This window comes from Trachemys scripta, chromosome 9 (assembly GCF_013100865.1).
Source record: "Trachemys scripta elegans isolate TJP31775 chromosome 9, CAS_Tse_1.0, whole genome shotgun sequence".
NCBI lineage: Eukaryota > Metazoa > Chordata > Testudines > Emydidae > Trachemys > Trachemys scripta.
In genome coordinates, this window is record NC_048306.1 from 96,070,369 (window position 1) to 96,092,042 (window position 21,674).

The 21,674-nt window shown below is 54.6% G+C and overlaps 1 protein-coding gene across 2 annotated transcripts in view; it reads left to right on the forward strand.

Moving 5' to 3' along the window:
* Positions 1–13,273: 13,273 nt before the first annotated feature.
* Positions 13,274–21,674, forward strand: part of EPHB3 (EPH receptor B3) — a 50,683-nt gene continuing 42,282 nt past the window's right edge. For both annotated transcript variants that reach the window (XM_034781415.1, XM_034781416.1), the window contains exon 1: positions 13,274–13,327. The gene's annotated coding sequence lies outside the window, so the exon portion shown is untranslated. The remainder of the gene's footprint in view (positions 13,328–21,674) is intronic.

Here is a 21,674-nt window from a genome sequence, read left to right on the forward strand (position 1 = left end):
TTGTGGGGAGGCTCAGGGCTGGGGCAGGGGATTGGGGTTTGGGGTTGGAGCGTGGGCTTACCTTGGGCAGCTCCCAGTCAGTGGCGTAGCGGGGGTGCTAAGGCAGGCTTCCTGCCTGTCCTGGCACTGTGGACCGTGCTGTGCCCCGAAAGCGGCCAGCAGCAGGTCCAGCTCCTAGTCGGGGGGAGGAGGGGGCGGCACGGGGCTCCACATACTGCCCCCGCCCTGAGCACCGGCTCTGCACTCCCAGCACTTGGCTGGTTCCTGACTAGCGGTGCCGACCAGAGCCACTGTGACCTACAGTTTGAAAACCACTGTATTTCAGAGCTCTATGAAGCATCCATTGTAAAAGCATGTGGGTCACAGCACTCCTAGGAGCCATGGAGGAGCTCGGATGGTGTCACTAAGGGCCGGGGCTATGCTAATGACCAGAAAGGACCATGAGATATATGTTTTGAACCCTGAGCAGGCCCAGGGAGAAGCAGCTGTTTCCAGAAGCCTGAGCTCGTTCGTGCCGAGCCAGGTGCTTGTGCCACGCGTGCCCGGCCTGCTCGCCCAACAAAGTGGATTCCTGGGTGTCCGTTTAGGATTATCCCCATCTCGCGGGTTAATCCCGTGATCCTCCCAGCCATCGACACAAACACCGGACACTGTGTGGGAAGGCCTGTGCAAATCAAAGGCGTTGACCCTTTGAAAAGGGGAATTCTTGCAGCTGGGTGCTGGTGAGATGGCCCACGCTTGACCTCAGTGCGGCCTGTAGGCAGCTCGCCTGCAGCCCCTGGGGAGCGCTGGGCTGGACCGTGGCCCAGCCTGGCAGGGCTAGTGGGGAACTTGCCCTGCCCCAGGGCACTTCCTGAAGTTGTTTATCCTCCCACGTATTATTTGGTTTGCCTGTTTATTCCTGGCTGACTTGTCTCCAGTGCTTGTATTGATTTAGCGCAGCTCGCCAAGAGCCCATGGTGCAACGCGACTGAGGAAAACAATAGCCCCAGCCATGCGACGGCAGTGAAGGGAGCCGTTTGCAGCAGCAATGCTGGCGTTAAGCCTGGAAATGCTTGTGAGCCTCTGGAGCGGTGGGCGTCCTTCGGCCGGGCGTGGGGTGAGTCCCCCAGCCAGATTTCGTCTCTTAGAGAGAACGGAAAATACCGCACTGAAGAAAGGGACAAATGCAGAAGCCACGTCTAGGGAGCGGTGTGGTCCCCGTAAGGGATGCAGTGAGGATAAATTGGGGCCTTGTTTATGCCCAGGTCATGGCGTGGTACGTTGCCTGCAATTGCACCTGTTGTTCTGGTGTGGCGGCTCCAGGGAAGGAGATGGCTGGGCCACTCTAGCCGCTCCTCTCTACTGCTCAGGATGTCTTGGAAATGGCTCCTGGTTGGGCTGTGCAAGTGAGGCGGTGTACGTGTGTCTGTGTGTGCGGGCGGGGAGGAGTAATTTGGGGTATGTGACCGTGTGTGTGTTGGTGTATGATTATACAGGTGTATGTAATTTTCCGGGGGGGCGGGGGTTGAATAACTCTGTTCAGACATTCTCTGAGCAGCAGAGAAATGCAGCCAGTTCGGATGTCTGGGCAGGGCGTGGGTGGGGGAGGTGCTCTGGTAACGCCATGCTCGCTTTGGCCCAAAGCTGAGGCATTTTGGCCTGTGCTGAGGGTGGGGAAGCTCCATTTGGAAGGACAAAGTTGTGAATATTTGAAAGTGACAGAGGGAGGACTTGCTTCGCCAGGCCATGTCACAGCTCACCTCACCATGCCATGTCACACTTCACCTCACGGTGCCATGTCACACTTCACCGTGCCAAACCTCACCGTGCCATGTCATGCCTCACCTCACCGTGCCATGTCACACTTCACTGTCCCAAACCTCAGTGTCCCATGTCACGCCTCACCTCACCATGCCATGTCACACTTCACCTCACCATGCCATGCCACACTTCACCATGCCAAACCTCACCGTGCCATGTCACACCTCACCTCGCCATGCCATGTCACACTTCACCGTCCCAAACCTCACCGTGCCATGTCACACTTCACCTCACCATGCCATGTCACACTTCACCATGCCAAACCTCACCGTGCCATGTCACACCTCACCTCGCCATGCCATGTCACACTTCACCTCGCTGTGCCATGTCATGCCTCACCTCACCATGCCATGTCACATTTCACCGTGCCAAACCTCACTGTGCCATGTCACACTTCACCGTACCAAACCTCACCGTGCCATGTCATACCTCACCTTGCAGTGTCATGTCACACCTCACCTCGCCATGTCATGTCACACTTCACCTCACGGTGCCATGTCAGACTTCACCTCGCCATGCCCAGGGCCGGCTCCAGAGTTTTGGCCGCCCCAAGCAGCCAAAACAACAACAAAAATTTTTAAAAAAGCCGCGATTGCAATCAGCGGCGGCAATTCGGCGGGAGGTCCTTCACTCCCAGGCGGAGTGAGGGAACCGTCCGCCAAATTGCCGCCGAATACCTGGACGTGCCGCCCCTCTCCAAAGCGGCCGCCCCAAGCACCTGCTTGAGAAGCTGGTGCCTGGAGCTGGCCTTGGCCATGCCATGTCACACTTCACCTCACAGTGCCATGTCACACCTCGCTGTGCCATGTCACACTTCACCGTGCCAAACCTCACTGTGCCACATCAAGCCTCACCTCACCGTGCCATGCCTCACCCTGCCATGCCTCACTGTGCCGTGCCATGCCTCACCATGCTTTGCACCTTTCCCAACTACACTGTGAATCTGAGCCAAGACTCTCCCTGCACCCCACTTGTCCTTACTCCCCTTACACCCAGCTACCAACCTCCCCCACCCAAGGTACACCCATTGCACACACTTCTTACCCCAGGGCTCCTCAGTGAGAACCTCGGGACACCCCCTTGATCCTCCTCCCTCAGTTGCCAGACCCTCCTGAGTCATTTCCAGTGTGCACCAATGGATCCGAGTGCCCGGGCGCCCAGGAGCATGGTGCTAAGGGCAAGATCACTCGGGGCAGTGTGGCAGGAATCAGGGCAGGGGGTCTCTCTTCCCCATAAGCCCCCAGGGGAGTGGGGTCCTGATCGTAACTCGTCACCATGCTGTCAGGCCTACCCGCAGCACGGCCGACCTGCCGTGTCCGTGGGAACCTAAACTCGGTCGCCTGTCCTGGTGGCACCATCATCTTGGGGTGCTAAGTACTAAGAGGGAAAATGGTGCGTTCCCTTTGATGAAGATGTTGCTGCTGCCACAGGCAGGAGGAGCCATGGCAACCCGAGAAAGGAGGAGGAGGATGCCATAGCAACCAAGAAATGAGGGAGAGTTGGATAGGAGCAGTTTAATATGGGAAGGACTCCGGAGGCAATGACGGAACCCACCCCCTTGGCACATTTAAAACTAGACTGGACAGCGGCCCAGTCAATATGCTGCTAGTACTGCCCCAGTCCTTGGCATATAATGGGAAGGACATCTCTTGCAGCAGGGATCTGGGAGAGGGGCTGAGGCCAGGCATGGAGGAGGAACCAAAGATGCCTGAGGGGTGAATGGAAAGGAAAGAGGCAGGACGGTAACTGTAAATGGGAGGGAAAGGGCAATTGTTCCACCCTTTTCCTTGCACAGCCATACAGCCTCCGGGAGCTGTGATTGGCGTGCAGCGACTGAGTTCACTCTCTCGCCTGGAGACTTTATATTTGTTCTTTCTTTCTTGGTTCTTTTCCTTGGTCTGAAAATAGACATCGAGGCTGTTTTGCTTTTTGTGAATGAAAAAGACCCATTCATCCGCAGCATACGTCTGCAACCTGCCTGGGCTGTGATGCTGACAAACACTGGACAGTGGCTAGGCAGCTGGGGTGCTGAAAGCATTGCTCCTTATGCTAACCATAATTGTCTCACTGCTTCCTTGTGCTCCCTCGGTCTGTCTGCTGCACCCACCTGCTGTACCCTTGTCTTATACTCGGATTGGGGGTGGGGGGGCAGGGCCCATCTTTTCTTTAGATGTGTGTACAGCACCTTGCACAAGGGGGCACCGACCTCAACCGCACAAATACCAAAATCAGCATAATCCGCGTTCCCCAGGGAGAGGGCAGGGTGTATAATCGGGCAGTAGAGCTGGAGCAAGAGAAGAGGGATACTTAGGGATAGGTAAAGCCAAGACCTTTTCTTTCTGGTCAAACGAAAACCTCTCTGCGCGGGGTAGAAGTGGGTGCTGTGGTGCACCCATGGCTCGTTGCATGGCAGGGCTGGGCCTTGGGGTGTGTTATTGAACATAAAATATGCAGGCGGCAAAAGCATCTGCATGGGCATATGGGTGGGCGGGTGACAGTTGTGGGAGAACCACAGCTTAAGATTTTAAACACAGGGGACAGGAAATTCACTGAGAAGGCATGTTTGCCAAGTGGTGCTGGTGGCGCTGGCTGGGCAGTGCCAGGAGGCACTGGGAACGTTTGCCAGATGGCGCTGGCTGTGTTCGCTGGGCGGTGCTGGTTGTGTTTGTTTGTGGCACTGGCTGGGCGGTGCCAGGAGGCACCGGGAACATTTCCCATATGGCGCTGGCTGTGTTCGCTGGGTGGTGCTGGTGGCGTTTGTTGGTGGCACTGGCTGGGCGGTGCCAGGAGGCACTGGGAACGTTTGCCAGATGGCGCTGGCTGTGTTCGCTGGGTGGTGCTGGTGGCGTTTGTTGGTGGCACTGGCTGGGCGGTGCCAGAAGGCACTGGGAACGTTTGCCAGATGGCGCTGGCTGTGTTCGCTGGGTGGTGCTGGTGGCGTTTGTTGGTGGCACTGGCTGGGCGGTGCCAGAAGGCACTGGGAACGTTTGCCGGATGGTGCTGGCTGTGTTCGCTCGGCGCTGCTGATGGCGTTGTCTGCAATTTGTTGGTGGCTTTGGCTGGATGATGTTAGCATAATTTGCCAGGCCACAGTTGCTACATTTGTTGGACGTGATCTGGTTGGTCTTGATCTGCTAGGTGAAGGCGGAAGCTGCTTCCCAGCCCCAGGCCCCCTCCTCTCTGCTCGCCCGGGGGACATTTGGATTTGCTTCACTGAGCTGCTAACCCCACAGAAGTCAGGTCTAATGGCCGCGATATCGCCTCAGGCACGGCACAGAATATTGGCAATGACAGGCAGCAACACAACCGGCCTGGAAAGGGGACAATCTGACATGACAAAGGGGAACTGGCTTCCCAGCCTGGAAGCACTTCAGGGGGTGACGCATTACAGTCACTGATGCTGCTCAGATGGAGGGACTAAGGTGGGGCTTTTGCTGCCTAGAGGTGGATGTATTTCCCACACCTTCCGGCAGGTGGAGCTAGTCTGCAGCCCCCCACCCCAACTCGACAGGCCTGCAAAGCGTGAGGTGTTCTTCTTGCCCCAAATTCTCATGGCTTCCCCCTTTCCAAGGCTGCTCTTTGCTCTTCGAAACTGACATGGGAAAAGAGGGCGTAACAATAGCTATTGTTTGACATGGAAACTGACATAACATTTGTCAACATCTGGTCAAACGCATTTGGGGTAGGAATAGAGGCGGGTGTCATCTGAAAATAGCAAATAAAGTTACATGGGGAGTGTGTGTGTGTGTGTGTGTGTGTGTGTGTGAGTGATACAATAGAGTGGAGGGTCTGGATTTTCAAGGGTTGGCATCCACCCTTGGTTTTCGTTTTTTTCCCCTAAAAGCTGAGATCACATTTAGGTCCCAAAATAAGAGCCTGGTTTTCAGCCGTGCTTAGCACCCAGTGGGCTCCCACTGTGAGTCTCAAAGCATAGCTGGGTTTTCACAAGAGCACTGCACCCAATGTGCTGAGCTCTTCTGAGGGGGTCAAGCCACTTATTTCGGTGCCTAGATGGGAGCTGAGCTGTCTTGCAAATCTGGACCGTAAAGCTAGGAGCCCAGACGGTATCAGGGAGTCACTGGAGTGATTGCATAGTGAAGGTTGTGGCCAGATTTCCATTATAAGCCTCCTTCAGATTTTGAATTAGGCGAAGCAATTTGTCTGCAAATGTATGTGGTTAAAATAAGTGATTAAGAGAATTTTAATCCTGGGAACATGGAAAGCAGGAGATTTAAAGAAACAAAACCCTTTCATATGCTACTTAGTGCAAAATTGTCTGGGTTTAAAATTTAACAGCAGTGACTGATCATTTTCTGTCCACCTCTGGCTCAGCACAAAGAACAGGAGTACTTGTGGCACCTTAGAGACTAAAACAAATTTATTAGAGCATAAGCTTTCGTGGGCTACTGCCCAGGAAATCCTGAAGATCTCCCTATATCACACATATGCAAAGAGAGCTCTCCACACGACTGGACGGAGTGGGGTTCTTGCAAATAGGGCATCTGGGGAAAAAAGGGATGGATATATCCTTGCTGACACGGAACAGATCTCTGACAGTTGCTTAAAGTTTTAATTGCCCAGTGATTAAAGTTTTAATTACTAAGCAATTAGCATTTGAAGTTGTAAGTGTTAAAGGACTTAGCTGCATCCTGGAGCTAGTGGGGCAGAGCAGGATTGTCATGAGACAGTATTGAGGTAGAGGGGGGATGGGAAGGGTGGAGAGCGAATGTTACAGTTAAATAACATCCTAGATCCGATATGCAAGTATCTAGCAGATCTGCTAAAGTCCAGAGGAGCAGGGCTCCCTCCTGCAGAGCGAGGTGTGGACTGGGGGTAGAGCACAGTGGGCTCTGGGAAAGAAACTGGTAGGAGCCAAATAGCTGCTAAAACAATTATACCTCCTCTGGAATAAGCTTTGCATAAAAGCCTGGAACTGACACTCAAGCTCTCAGAAGAGAATGCACCCAGCTACTCATGTGACACTGCAGAAGCCTGGCATCAGAGTAATTCGGCTTATTTAAAAACCAAAGAAATTCCCAAACAAAAAACTTTAAGCTGCAGTAAAGCGAATCACCAATTTTTCGGTTCAGTGGCTGGTCTAAAAAGTTGTGGGGAGGGGAGGGAGAATTCAGTTCAGGTTGAACCAAATCTGAAACTTTTCAGAATTTTCAGTCAATTGCAATGTCTGTTTGGGGGCCTGTTCCAGAGTGAGGATTCACCCCCAGGTCTCCTACATCCTAGCCTAGGGCCCCAGGCACGGGGCTAAGGGTCACCTCCACCGCTGGCTGTTTTGGGAATGGCAGAAACGATTCCTGTCAAATTCGTAAAGCGTTTCAGGTCGACTGAAGCTGCCTTTTTCGGCGAATAAACAATTTGAAAAAATTCACCCCGCTTGGGTGTTACAGAAGCGACTCCAGAGCTGCGTTCTAAACTGGGCTTAAAAAAGGGGCATAAAAGCTGGCTTTGCTCTAAAGGTAGGTGTCGATTGATGTGAAATATCACAAGGGGTGAGAGGTATTTTTTTGTCCTTTGAATTTTCTGTGTCGCTTTCGTTTGGTTTCTCTTCATACATGGCTCAAAGGAAGTCTCTGAAATTGGGCTCTGGTTGAAATGTGTCATGGGCAGTCCTACTTCTCTGTGTTGACCGGTATCTCATAAAAGAGAAATCGGTAGCGAGGGGGATCCTGACTAGCTCTGGGTCAACAGGTAGGTTTTATTTATAAAAATGTGGGACTTTACCTCACTTTTTGCCATTATTCGCAGTTTAAGGGAAAGGTTCAGCTCTGTGCACACAAAACGGACTGAGTGGGACCAGGGCACACACACGCCTGATTAGCTGATTGGGGCTGGCCGCACATTAACCCTTCTCCCTCAGGAACGACTCATTTCTATCAGACTGTCGCCTATAACAGAGAAGGGTTAATGCACGGCTGCTGACGCTAGGAGCCATGTGCAACTGCTCATGGATCAAATATTCTGTCAGCACCTCCCCCCATTTCACTGGGGTTTTCTCCCCTCCCCCCAGTTCCCTATTCTAGGTGGAGGGAACCTGCCAGCAGGGTTGTTACTGATGGTCCGTTTCCCAAGAACAGGGACAAGCAGATGCAGTTACTGAAGGGGCAGGCAGGCTAGTTAGCAGTGGCTGGGGTTCTCCCATTCCCTTCCAGTTACACTCCCCTGTCCCCATTGCCATTTTCCCACTAATGACAACGCTTGGCTCTCCTACGGCGCCTCTCATCCCTAGCTCTCAAAGCTGGGTCCGTATCCCTAGTCCCATTTACAGATGAGGAAGATGGAGCGCAGAGCGGGGAAGTGGTTATTCCCCGAGGTCACCCTGTGTGAACAACTAGACCAAAACCTCAGGTCTCCGGATGCCCACCGCTGTGCTGTAGCTGTCAGACCATGCTGTGTCAAGAGCCCTCTTCTGGATTTCCAGCGATAGAAAGGAGCCGAGGGTGGTTGTACTCTGCATTGAATGATTTTGGCTCCGTGAAGGACCATGCATGACGCAGGAATTTGGTCAGGGCACTGGAGTTAATCTCCTTGAACTTGATCTTTAATTACCACAAGTGATCAACATGTTTCATCTGAAAAACAGAAGCCCAAGCCCCTGGCCATCTAGTGTAACCTAGGAGTTTATGCCCAGCGAGCGAAGGACCCTTGACCAGTGTTTCCTGAATCGTACAGTCCTTGTTCACAGTTCTGCTGATTCATTATACCAAGTGTGACAAATGTGCTATCCTGTAATTAAGGTTGAATTTCTGCTTCCATTCTAGTCCCCCACCCTTCTAGCTGCTCATAACTTTCTTGAACAAATTCCTTTTGGGTTGAAATTTTCCAGCCTTGGTCTCAGCTCCGCGGGGAATTCTTTTGGAAAGTTTGATTAAAATCAGTTCAACCATTGTTGAGTTATTTAAGTGTGAATAAACAGTTTTCCCATGTGTTCCAGTCAGAAATTTTGTGCTTGAGTAACTCAAACATCTGAAATTACAAAGTAACCTGGGTTTCTGCATCATTTTGAGACGTGCCTTTCCAGCTGCCTGGGAAGCCACATGGCTCAGTATTTTAAAAGTGGAGTATTTACAGTTAACAAGTTCGCACACATGCAATAGAATTTTTCTCTCCTTTTTTCTATCATGCTCAATTTTTTGTCCTCATCACCCAGGCCCTCCAGGACTCTGCTCTCCCCCCTATGGATCTGACCGTCTCTAAGAGTGTATCACTTAATGATGCCAGCTTCAGGACCCTGTTAGCTTCTCTGTCGGCCAGCTTTGCACGTCCTTCCATGCCACCCCATCTGCATGGAAACCTCAGCCTCTCCTCTTCCAGTCCCCTCCATCCGACCTGCTTCTTCCAGGTCAAGTTGTTCAGGAATAGATGGACCACGTGGCAGTCACTTCCTCCCTGAGCCACCACGAGAGAGTGAGGTCTCCCAGCCAGGGCTGGTCGAAACTGTTTCCGTTGAAATTGTTTTTCCATGGAAAATTGGGGTTTTGACCAAATTCTTTTTTTGTGTGAAAAGTGTACGTGTCTGCGTAAAAAATCAATTTTTCATTGAAAAACGGACTGCCTGGACACCGAAAAATGTGGATTCTGAAATGCCAGTGCACCCTCATGGGAGTTGTAGTTTGGGTGCCTCATTCCCCCATTCTCCTCCATGCGCCAGACTCCCCAGCTGGACTTCATCTCCCATGATGCACTGCAACCACCCAACAAACAAGAACCTAGCAAGTGTTTGCAAACGTGTTGTCCTGTAGCTAAGGCCTTGAGGTATTCCAGCCTGTTGGTTGTGTTTGTTTTCCTTGTCATTCCATGAGGAGGAAGAGAAAGCCATGACACGTGGGATCTGCCGTGTCAAAGGGGCAGTCACACCATTGTTTCAGCTCCCTGCTTGGGTAATGGAGCACTCTGGATAATAAACAGGGAATGCTGAATACCAGACCTCCCTCTATGAATCTGTGGTGTTAAAATGCCAGAACCTGTGGGGCTGTGTGAGCATTTTGCACAGATACTCAGCGCACATCCGAATCCCCACGGGTGACCAATGGAGAGACCCCAGGAATTACAGCCAGGCCAATTGGCGCATTGATTCATGAATATCTTTTCTCAAAGCTTTTCCTGTTTCCCTTTGCTCGACCAACTGTACTTCTTAACCTTCGCTTCCGGCCAGGGAATTGTCACTTCCAACATGGGAATTGTGCCCCCTATACCAAAAAGTGGATGTTGACTCTTAAGCCTAAGGATGACCGGGGGCCAGATTTTCCAGTAACAGGTGGGCTTAATTTGCATATGCAATTGCCATTACGACTAAGTGCCATTGACTGCAGCAGCCCTGGCACTGGCTGGAGGTGCAGTTTACTGCCTGGGGTCTAAATTCTGCTTTGGGCTAACCTCCCACTGATGCTGGCAAAGGATCTGCGGTGTGCCCAGCGTTGCATAGGACCCCCTGCCTTCTAAGCAGCTGTGGTGGGTGAGGAGCTGCAGAGGAGAGACTCTCCCAGCTGTTCACTGCTGCCCCATGGGGGCTGGGGCTCTATTTCTGGGAAGCACTGGGTGAATTCACCCCCTGCCTGTCTTGGCCAGAGAGCTGGGCAATCTTCTGGCCTCCTAACAGAGTGGAGAGGCTGAGATAAATCAGTCAGGCACAAACAAAAGCGAGATGAGCCCCAACTTTCATCGGAGGATGGGGTGAGGAAGAGGAGGGGCAAGTGGTATGCAGTTCCTATCCATGGGGCAGATGGATCACTGCCACAGCAGACTGTGAAAGATCTGAAGCCCAACCAGCTGTTTATTAGCATACCCAGAGCACCTGGATCAGGTCCCACTGTGCACCATGCAAACCCTGGCATGGGCAGTCCCTGCCTTGGAGAACTCACAGTCTAGGTTGCAGTCGGGGTAGAGGTAGAGAGCAGAAGGATATTGTTCTCCTTACAGGGGCGTAACTTGCTGGAGGCAGCCTGGCTGGAGGCACTGCTGAGTTCTGTTCTTAGATCTGACGCTGACTCCCTGTCTGGCCTTGAGCAAGTCACGTCCCCCCTCTCGGTCTCAGCTTTCCCTTCTCTCGGAGAGGGACGCTGGTCAGACCCACTTGCATTGGGACTGGAGGGTTCACTATGAATTACTTTGACCATGGCCGATTACAGCCAGAGAACAAAGGGGAGAGGGGGTACTAAGGGGCTGGTTACAGCTCTCTGATTCTCTGCCCCTCCTGTGGTCCCAGTGCACTTTAGAGAAACCTGGAGGCTGCTCTATCTGATGCCAGCTGATAATGGCCCCGAAGGACCACTTGCTAGGGATAACCGGAGTGACTTGTGCTCCAGCCACTCACCCTACACAAGGGGCTGCAGGGAGGGTGACACAGGATCCAGTTATGCCAGCTCCATGCCATCCCTAGCTAGAAGGGCACAGCCCGTCTCCTCCCCCTTTGTGCCCCCTGAGTGGTACCAAGGGAGCAGAGCGGAGCAAAGGAGCTGCCCTGTAAAATGCTACAAAGTCTGGACATTTCTCCCTTGGATTATGCCAGGCCCAATGCCACTGAGCGCTCCATGAAAGTGGGGCACAGACTCATTCCGGGGGTTGGGCGGCTCAGGGTCACCCCCTTTCCACATTAGCTACACGTCCTTCAGCGGGCGTCATCACCCACGTCCAAGAGACCAGGAGAGAAGGGCTCTTAGGCATCCCTCTGCTGCCTGGGCCCTGGGCGGCTCGTGTGCACCTGCAGTTGAGTGCAGTCTGCGTGCCGATGGCCGGGAAAGAGGGAGGCTGGCACGCTGCATGCTCCAAGTCTGCTTTGTTACTGGGGCTACAGCTTGCCAGGAGCTCAGGGTGGCAGGAAATTCCCACCTCACTGGGTGCAGCTGAGGGACAGAGGAGACACCCTGTCAGCCCCAGCCCTGACTGTGAGCTCCCCTGCCCTATGCTGCTGCAGCTCTCCAGGACTGGGCCAGCTGCAAGGACCAGCATGGGAATGTGAAGCAGCAAGAAGGGGGGTGAGGTGAGGGCAACAGCAGCGTGGGAGGGAGGTAGGCAGCCAGCCGCCTTGCATAGGCGCTCCAGCTGCATGCCAGCATCAGGGGTGGGAGTGAGCAGGGAGGAGCTGGTGAGCGTGGGCCCTGTAGACTCTGCAGCCCTTTGATCTCAAAGGAACCTGGAGTCTTGAGACTTGGGGATGCATGGGGTGGGGCAACCGCTGGACACTCATCAGCCCTTGTTTCCAATGGGACTGAAGCCAGGCTGCCTTCAGGAAAGATGGGGCCACCTGGGAACTAGAGGAGGAGACTGTGAAGGGGCAGAAGAATGTGGGGGCTGGGAGGGAGGAGGGTGCAGAGGAATGCGGAGAGCAGATGGTAGACTGAGGTGGAATGGGGATGTGGGGGGCAGGAGGGAGACTGAAGGGGTGCAGAGGGGTGTGGGGGGCAGGAGAAGACAAGGGGCAGGGGGAACACCAGGTGGCAGAGCAAGAGAATGGGAGGTGCTGGCTAATGTGAAGGAAGAGAACTGGGGGAGCAGGTGGGGGCAGAAGAGGAGGTGGCTGTGGGGGGATCCTGGGATGTGTGTGTGGGGGAGCAGGGACTGTAGGAGCCTGGGAAGGGGCTGGGGGGCAAGGAGGAGTCTGTGGGNCTGTGGGAGGAGCCTGGGATGGGGGGCTGGAGGAGCCTGGGAAGGGGCTGGGGGGCAAGGAGGAGTCTGTGGGAGGAGCCTGGGACGGGGGGGGGGCTGTCGTGCTCACGCACGTGGGAGAAGGCGGGTTCCCACACGGCCAAGGCCAAGACGAATCCTTAATTTTAAGCTAGTCTCGTACCCCCACCCCCCCACGCCAAAGGTGGGGAGGGGGTGCAGGCCCTTTAAGAGGCCAGTTCCATTTGTGGCCGCTAGGTGGGGCGCTCTCCTCGCTCTGCCTGTAGCTGCTCAATGTGCGGGGATAGGGGCGGGGCCTGCTTCGGGTTGGCCCCGAGTCCCCTCCCCATCTAATTCATCTTTCCCTGACGCCCCGCCCCTAGGTTAAGCTCCGCCTCGTGCCTCGGGGCGGGGTTTAGGGACCCGCGACGCCCAATGGGCTGCGCGCTTGGCGTTGTCAGGGGCGTGTCCCCAGCGCCGCGCTCCCGCTGAGTGCGGCGTTTGGTTGCCAGGGGCGTGTCGAGAGGGTGACTGGCGGCTGGGCCCCGCCCCCCGTGGCTGAGCCGCGGCGGCGGAGCCGGAGCCCCCAGAGCTGGAGCGTGAGCGGCGGCGAGCGGAGCCGCGAGACCCCGGGGCAGCAGCCGCGCCGGAGCCGATTCGCCCCGCGGAGCCCGGAGACCCCCCGCGTCCGGCGCCAGCCCGGGACCCTCCCACCCCCACGCCGGAGCCCCCCAGCCGGCCCCGGAGCCCCGCGACCCGCCCGGTGCGGGGCCGCCCCGAGTCCGGGCACTGCCGCGCCGCCCGCCGGGGCCCCGGCCCCGCGCCCCCGCCATGGCCGCGGCGCCGCCGCCGCTGCTGCTGCCGGTGCTGCTGCTGCTCCTGCCCGGCGGCCGCCGCGCCCTGGAAGGTGAGACCCGCCGGGGCGGCCGCCGGACGGTCCCGGAGATGCGCCTCTCCCGCCCGGGGGGCTCTGATCCCCGGCCTGGGGCGGGGGTGGGGGGAGCCCGCCTGGGGCGGACCGGCGCAGCCCTCTCCCGGGACCCCGAGTCCCCATCTCCCTGGTGGGACCCCTGGGTGGGGACCCTCCAGTGGAGTCCCCCAGGCACGGGTTGGGATGGGTGGGATCCCTCATCCCGTGCACTGGCTGACGTCCCCGGGACCCCTCCCCTTGGCACTGGCTGGGGAGACCCCCTCTCTGTGGGCGGGTGGGCAGCCAGCCCCCTGCCCAGTGCCCGACGTGGTGCACATCTGGAGGCGCTGGCACTGGTGCGAAGAATGAGGTGGTGTTGATGGGTGGGACCGGGGAATGCAGAGTTGCTGCCCCAAACGGCCCCTGGCCCACGAAAACCGCCACCACTGGGCTGTGGGGTTAGGGCATGGCTAAGGAGCGAGGGTTTGGTTCCCCCCATGGGCTGCCCAGATCCCTGCAGAGGGAGACAATCCAGCCCATCAGCTTAACAGCCAGTTTCTGCGCTGTGGTGCCAGTCGCCTGCAGGGCGACGCAGCCGGTCTGCGTGGAGCAGGCATGGGTGGCAAAGACGTCCCTGTGATATCGAAGGAGATCTGCCCTTGAAGTGGTGGCACGTCGCTGGGCCCAGAGAGATGCGGATTGTGGGAAGGGGGTCAAGAGGGCTTGGTGTCCGTGGTGTGAACAGAAGAGCATCTATGGGGTGCTGAGATGGAGATTTGCAAGGGCACATGTGGAAGCTGGTTGCCAAAAACTCTTGGGGGGGGTTCCCTCAATTTTTTTGTTTTTTAAATGTCCAATTCTGTCTGAAAATCAGGATTTGCTGCTGAAATTCCAAGGGGCAGAGTGGGGTGTGGGAGAGGTAGTATACTCACAACCCTGAACTCTGCCTGGATTCTTCAAGTAGCTAGATCCATGGTGAAAGGTTTCAAAATGTTGGCATGAGAATTCTCCGTCATTAGACTTCAGAGTTAACACCTTGTTGAGCTGAGTGGGGGCAGCTGCTCTTTCTGTGGACTGTTTCAGGCTGTCTGTTTGCAAACACAGGAAAAAGTGCTTCAGTGGTTACTCAGTTCACAGTCAGGGGGTTTTCTCCACAATCAAAAAGGCTAGACATTGAATATTTTTAAGTGAAAGGTTGGATGCTGCAGAAACTGATGGGGCTACCAGAGAAGTACCTGGGTGTTGGACTGCTGCATCCTGGCTCCTTGGTTGAGACCAAATGCTGGTCACAAAGCACTGAACGATTTCACCCCAAACATGAAGGAAAGCCTTCCATATAGAGTCTTTTCTTAACCGTGATTCCCCCAAAGGGAAGTAGCTGGTAAGTGTATTAGTGTGTCTCCTTCCAAGAGTAGACGTGCTGTGGGCAGATTTCTTCCTCCCCCTCTTGATCTGGAAACGAAACTCTCTTCTAGTTCAGTTGAAGATAAAAAGGCAATTAATTTTCTTCCGCTAACAGGGTGAAATCGCAATCTTCTGGGCAGCCGGGTGATCCTTCATATTTGCGAGAGGAAAGCCGGTTTATAGTCCAACTGGATCAAGATCACAGGGGGAGAGACTGGGATTTGTGTGTCTTGTGGATGGGCAGTTTGAAATGGAGGCTAGTTGTGGCTGATAGACATTTCATTTTTGCACTAAACGTCTTGCAAAAACTAATTTTTGTCTCGTGACAATTCTCTGACCTCTTCTGGGATCATTGTAGATTGCTCATTCGCCCCCTGGGTTCTGTAACTAAACACTCTTGCTTGCCAGAGGATAAAAAGTGGTGGGTGGGTGGAAAGGGGTTGCTGACCACTTCAAAAAAACCCAAACAAAATCCAAAAACAGATGAAGGGAATTTTCTGCCTTGTTGTTAAACACGTTTTCAGTGAACAGCTGATGTGTTTATTTTATTTTGCATGGATGTGCTGGGACAACAAAAATCGAAAAGAGAGCCTTAGTGCTTGTTTGGAGTCATTTTGCTTTCTATTTCCCATGCATAGCCCCATGCTACAAAGTTTGGGTTGCTGCTTGTTTTTGGAGGTGGTGAGGACTGGGGACTTCCTCTGCTGGAGTGTAGAAAAAGAGACATTTCTCTTGGCCTTTAGGCATTGGAAAAGGTTGGGGAGGGAGTTTGTTACAAATAATATCCATTTTTTTTTCTTCCCCTCAAAAAAAAAACCCTTCAAATTGGGGGCAAAAGTCACCCTGAGTCGTTCCCTGTGAGGGCCAAACTAGGATCTCTGGGCCTGCTCTAGTCTTTGAGCTTCTAGAGACTGTGATCCCCTCCTCGTGCTGTAGCAGTCTGGGAAGCAGTGACTACTCTGCATGCGCACTGCTCTTTTGGGATGAGCCTTGAACCAGCTGTGGACCCCTAAAGATCAGCCTGGAAATGGTGGCTGTGAACCTGACGTATTAAATAGATATTGCAGAATTCAGTTCTTCTGGGCAGCACCCACCACAACCGAGCTCTGGTGTCGATTGGGGTATCTGGGTGCTGCCATTAATAACAATTAGTTTCCTATAAATGCTTTGAGAATTGAGAACCAAGCCAATTCTGGGGCCCAGCACAATTGCAGAGGAGTGTGTGTGTGTGTGTGTTTTATAGGGGATTAATTGTGTGTTACAGGCCTGCATCTCAGCTTGAGTTTCTTGTCTCGTTGCCTGCTCCTGGTTCAGTTCTCTGCACTGAGGCTGTTCCATTGTCCCTCTGTAGCAGGTCTGGGTGGGCTGTCCTGTGCGCCTGCGTTTCCAGCCCTAATGTTGTGACAGTGGGTCTTGCAGCGTTCAATAGCTTGTGGATGCAACAGCCAGAATCTACACAGCTCCTGGAGACCCGGCTGCTTGGGAAAGGTTAGGTCGCCTTTCCTCAGGAGGAGTTTGGTGGGCTCGGCTGTTTAGCCCCCGTGAACTGGGGTGAAGAGCAGGACAGGGAAAATAAACAGCTTTCACTTAGGGTTTTCTCAGCTTCCTGAGTGTGGAAGGGTCAGAGGGCTGAATGCTCCCTCCTGAGGAGGTCACCTTCCAGCTGTTTGCCAGGCCTCCGTGAACCGTCCTGCTTCAGTGCTGGGTTAGGAGGCTGCCTGTGTGTGGAGCAAGTCTGGGTAATGCCAGGCGCTGAGCTGTCTCTTGGATTAGAGGGCGCTTCCATCCCGCAGCCTGTTTCAGCTTTTCTTCTAGCTGGACTTCATATAAATTGCTAGTAAGGCTGCAAAGCTGGCTGGCTGGGCCAGGAAAGGGTTTCGGTGACTCCAGTCTTTCCCGGCTGTGGGAGCTGAGATCACTGACCCCGTGGCCGGGGATTATGCTCCTGCACTTTTGCTGTGTTTGGCTTTTTTAGCCGCTCGCAAAGCTGTTTCCTGACCTGGGCTGAAGCATTCGAGCCGTTACTGTAAATCTAGTGTGTATGGCTTTTCAGATATTTTAGTGCTAATCATAAATCCACCGTGGCAATAAATCTGTAGGCACATACTCTGTAACCACTGCTGCTAGTGGCCCGGGATTCTGCCGCCTCACTTGTCAGGTTCTGTGCTGGGAATGTGCAACTCCCAGCTGGCTTGCTGGGGTGTAGCTCACAGTAACTGCTGTAGTTCGTGGTCACTTAGGCGGGGGAGTGGGGGTCGCCCCTCTCGTCTGGCGTTGCATTGGGCTCCCTCTTGCCCTGGCCTGTGGCGGAATCGTTGGGAGTTCGGTTTCTTAGCAAGGCAACGTAAGGGGAGGGGGAGAAGCTGTTCTCCGCAGCAGCTCAGTGAGGGCTTTGTGCTGCTGAGAAGAAAATGGTTTCTCTCCAGATCCTGTAAGTGCGCTGCGTTTGTTTGAAGTCACAATGTGTTTTTCTTCTCCAGTTCAGCAGAGCCTCAGCCTGCTGGAGAAGGAATGCTCTGTCCAGAAGCAACAGCAGTGGCTTTCTCTGGCGAAGCTTTTGAATGCAAGAAGGAGACGGGTTTGCCCTGGTTTGGTTGGGAGCGGAGGCTCCTGTGGTCGGGAACCAGCTATGGGAGCGAGCTCTCCACGCAGGCTGACATGAGTGTAGCGGCCTCCTTTGGGCCTCTGTAGCCTGCTCTCTACCCAGCTGTTGGCACTTAGAATCTGGGCTGTGGAACAGCTCGGGGCACCAAGAACATCCATTATGTTCGAGACTCCGAGTCCCGGCCTGCCAAGGCCCAAATGTGGGACCCGAGCAAAATGCTATGGGATTAATTTATTTCCCATAAATCACATTTTCTCTAACCGTGTTTAATGCCTCAGCATGGCTGATGTGATTGCCAGCTGTCCAAGCGAGGTCCCTGGCACTGTGCGGCCGGGGGGGTGGAATTGGTGGTGGAAGAAGGGATACTGGATAGCTGCTTACGAGGATCCGCCAGTCTCCCTTACCAATGTGTGGGCTGGATGGGCAGACAAGACGGCTGGGTCTCTCGCGTTTCGCTCAGGGGCGAAATTCTGCCTCTCTGGTGTTTGTTTTCGCATCGTCTCCTGTGCCGCTACCCAGGAGCCACATGCTACGGAGCTTCCTGAACTTATCTGCAGCTGGGAGAGGGAGGCCACTTTTGTGCGCCATTTCTGAAGCAATCCCAAAACGGGTGTTGCGCGGTTTCTGGGCTCTCCTAATGTAAAGAACGGAACGGACCCTCTTTCCCTGAATGTTTGGGAATGAGAAATATTTGGGAGTCAGTCCTTGGCTTGGGTTTTCCCCGATTGCCAGTCTGCAGCCACGGTTTAGCTTTTTGAAGGCCGACCCCCAAATACTGGGCCAAGTTCATTCCTGTACCAAACCCCCCCCCCAAGTTCTGGGACTGTCAGGTATTTTCTTGGCAGAGAAATTTGCTTTTTGTTTAATTACATTTCACTGAAATGCCTCATTTCTCAACGGGGGTGACTAATGGATATTAGCTCGGCTGTTTTATTGACGCTTAGGGGTAGGTGGGGAGAGAATGCCGATCGCAGGGCTTCGTCGTGTTGGCTACACTCGTTAAATCTCCTGTTCCTCGCAAAATGCCCGGCAAGCTTCGGCTGTGTTTCCTGAGCCGAGGAGCAGAGGGGCTTTCCTTTGTGTCAAGTGGAGCATACAGCTAGTTAGGGAGAGGGAAGTACTTGCAGCGGAGTTGCATGTAGTGAGATTTTGGTGGCAGTCCGGATATTTGTGGCTTTGCACTTCCATTGTTCTCTCTCTCTCTTTTGCTTCATAATAACGCTTTGCTCCTAGTTACAGGCATAAAGCATCCAGTTGCCTGAGGGGCAGAAACTCTGGGTCTGCCTGGGTGTGTGTCTCGTCATAGGAATATTGGCCTCTGGTTTTAAGAAACGTCCCCAAAGTCCCCACTATTGTGATGACTTCTTGCACCAAATATTCGGGGAAACCAGTTTGTGGCATTTTCTTTCCATGATAAGTTGCTGCTGCTGAGACTGGAAAATCGGCGCTCGGCATTTAATTAACTGGCCAGAAGACTCTGAATCACAGTCTTGCATGTTTTGAAAATTGTAGTTGTGCCTGTTGTTGTTGTGCTGAGTCAAACTGGTTTGTCGGGATTAAGCGTCTCCTCCTTGGTGCCGAGCGCAGGGGGAGGGGCGGCGGGCGTGTGTGTGTACACAGCCGAGTGCCCTCCAATGCACGGCACAAAATATTCCAGGCCCAGTTCAGGTTGGATTTGGGTGCCCTGCTTCACTAGTTTGGGATTCTCGCCCCTTGGCCGGACAAGCTGGTGGGATGGAGGCCTGGTTTGTCTGCAGGGCTCTCGGCTTGACTCTGCCCTAAGGGCCAAGGTAGCAACTGAAAGAGTCACTAAGCCGTCCCCAGGAGGGTCAGGCAGAGCCCCGCGGTGACAGGAAGTGAACTGAGCATTCTGTGGCATGGCTCGGGGCTGCTAGCATCTCAGTCTTGACGTTGGCGGGGTCTGTCCTGCCCTTCGCTTCCTCTGCCGTTTGGTTCAGCGCTCAGGGGCAACAGTGGAAGGAGAAGTGCTCTCTCATGGAGAGGGTCTGCTGCTGCCCTCCGAGGCTGGCCGCGTGTCTGGGAGGGAGAGAGTCGATGGCTGAGGGATGGGGAGCTGGACGCGTGCGCTCCTGCTCGCAGGTCCCTGCACGTCGCACGTTACTAGGAAATAAACAGGCACAGAATGGAAAACCCGTTCTCAGCCTTGAATTTGTCCTCTTATTCCCCTCTGCCCCCTGCCACGGGGCACTGGTGGGGGTGGGGCAGCCCAGTCTGGTAGCGGAGATTTCTGAGCAGAAGCCGCCATATTGGAGGGAGGGGAAAAATCTTTCACCCGGGTCGTCTTCCCTCCCTCCGTCTTCTGTTTAGCTCTGGGCTGAGAAGGGTCACGGAGCTGTCGTGTTTCGGGCACGTTGGCCTTATTTGGCTTGTCAGTAAAAGTCGGGAATTTCAATGGCCAAACTACCGATCGGGATCCCCTGCCCCGGTCTCGGCTTCCCTCCCCGCTGTGTCGGCACGGGTAGGCGAGCGGAAGAGCCGCTCTGAACCCTTCGTCGCTCAGTAAGATCACGCTAAATGAGGCTCAAAGGGAACTTCTTTAAAAACGGGAGCGTTCTCCAGTCAGGCGAAGGGGGAGATACAATGATGGCCAAGCCCTGCCTGGCGCTGGGATAACTCGGATAGATAGGGCAGACCAGGAGCGTTACTGACAGGCGGGGAAGGGCGGCGGCTTAGCCACGAAGGAAATCAGGAACCATTTTACGAGCAAAACAGGCCACCTACACATGGCTGCCTTGTGACTCTCCTTTCTGATTAAGGGCGCCTTTAAAAACAAACGTACCTAGGAACATGCGTCGGCGGCGTTCTGCTTTGGGGCTCTCTTCACGCTGAGCTGACGGTTCCCTGCCCTTGCTAATGGCACGTCCTGATTGGGAAGATGGCGTTGGAAGGGGTGCCGATCTGGCAGCCATGACGCCGAGCCTCTGCCAAGCACCTCAAGTGCTGCATCCCCCAGTGCGCTCTGCCCTGCAGATAGCCCAGGGGCCCGCAGCTCTGGTAACTCCTTTGGTCGGGGGCCTTTTCAACACCCTGCCTCTCCACAGCCTTGGGCCCAAGCCTTTCTGCTGGGCAGCCCCCACTCTCTGTGTCGGGCTTCTTGCACTCCGATGAGTTGCCATAGCGAAGCGCGACTTACTGGTCACCCCTCAATAACTCCTCCATCCCTCCTCCTGCCGTTAAGCACATCTGACTGTCTCCGCTTCCCATCAAGGTCCAGAACCCTAATGCACCGTTGCCGAAGTGTCCGCACTTGCAGATGTGCTGAGGTGTTCCTCTGCTGGGGGGAGGCGGTGGGGCCGTACTGGCTCATAGTACTTGCGGGCAGAAGGTGCTGGTTAGGGTAGAGGGTACTTTTACATCAAGGGGAATGCCGAGTGGTGCTGAGGCTGTGTTCCCAGGTAGGGAGATTCGGGAGGCAGGTTCCCCCAGCGTTGTTACCAGGGGCGCCTGACGGCAGGAATTCAGCAGCACCAGCAGCTACCCCAAGTCGCATGACTTGGCTGCGGAAACCTTCCCGGTGGATTTCTGTGTGCATGCGGAAAGCTCCCGGCCTCGCTGGTCGTTGTATGTCACGGCAAGCTCTCCGCTGCAGGCTGGCATGTCTCACCCATGCACTGGGAGCTGCCGACCAACACCTGTTTCCCAGCCCCCTCCCCTGGAATGCCAGCAGTCGCTGGACCTTCTTAGCTGTGGGGGGTTGCAGGCATTGGGCCTGACTCAGCCTGGAAGAGCTGCTTCGGAGAGAGTCGGAGTTGAGGCTGGAGTCACCCAAAGGCCCACTTCTCCCCAGCTTTTCCTGCCCCCAGATGGAGCTGGGGAGGCAGTTAGCTCAGGGGGTGGATGGTAGGAGGGAGCGGATGTCCTAGGGCCTCGCCCTGCAGCCTCCTGGTGGCAGCTGCTGTAGCAGCATTTGCTCTGACCGTTTTCCTTGGGAGGTGGGGCCGTGTACCCTCGGCGGAGCGGCTGAAATCCATCTGAAGGGGTGGGGGGTAAGAGAGGCTTGCCCACTTCTCCAGCCAGCCCCACTTGTCACTTGACTAATTCAGCCAATTGCCCAGTGAGAGCAAAGGCCTGAGTGAGACCCCACTGTAGGGATCACTTGTGGGGGGGCTCTGTTCTACATGCACACACAAATGGCGCGCAGTCCAAGGCCTTTTTTTATTAATGAGAAAAATGTGCAGGGCTTGAACGATTGCCAGGAACAGATTTATTCTAGTTCCCCAGAAATTAAACTGAAATGAAGAGGAGAGAGTCGGCCAGGCCTGGCACTCCCCCCCCCCCCCGCCCCCTCCTGATTCTGTGCTTGTTTTAACTTCG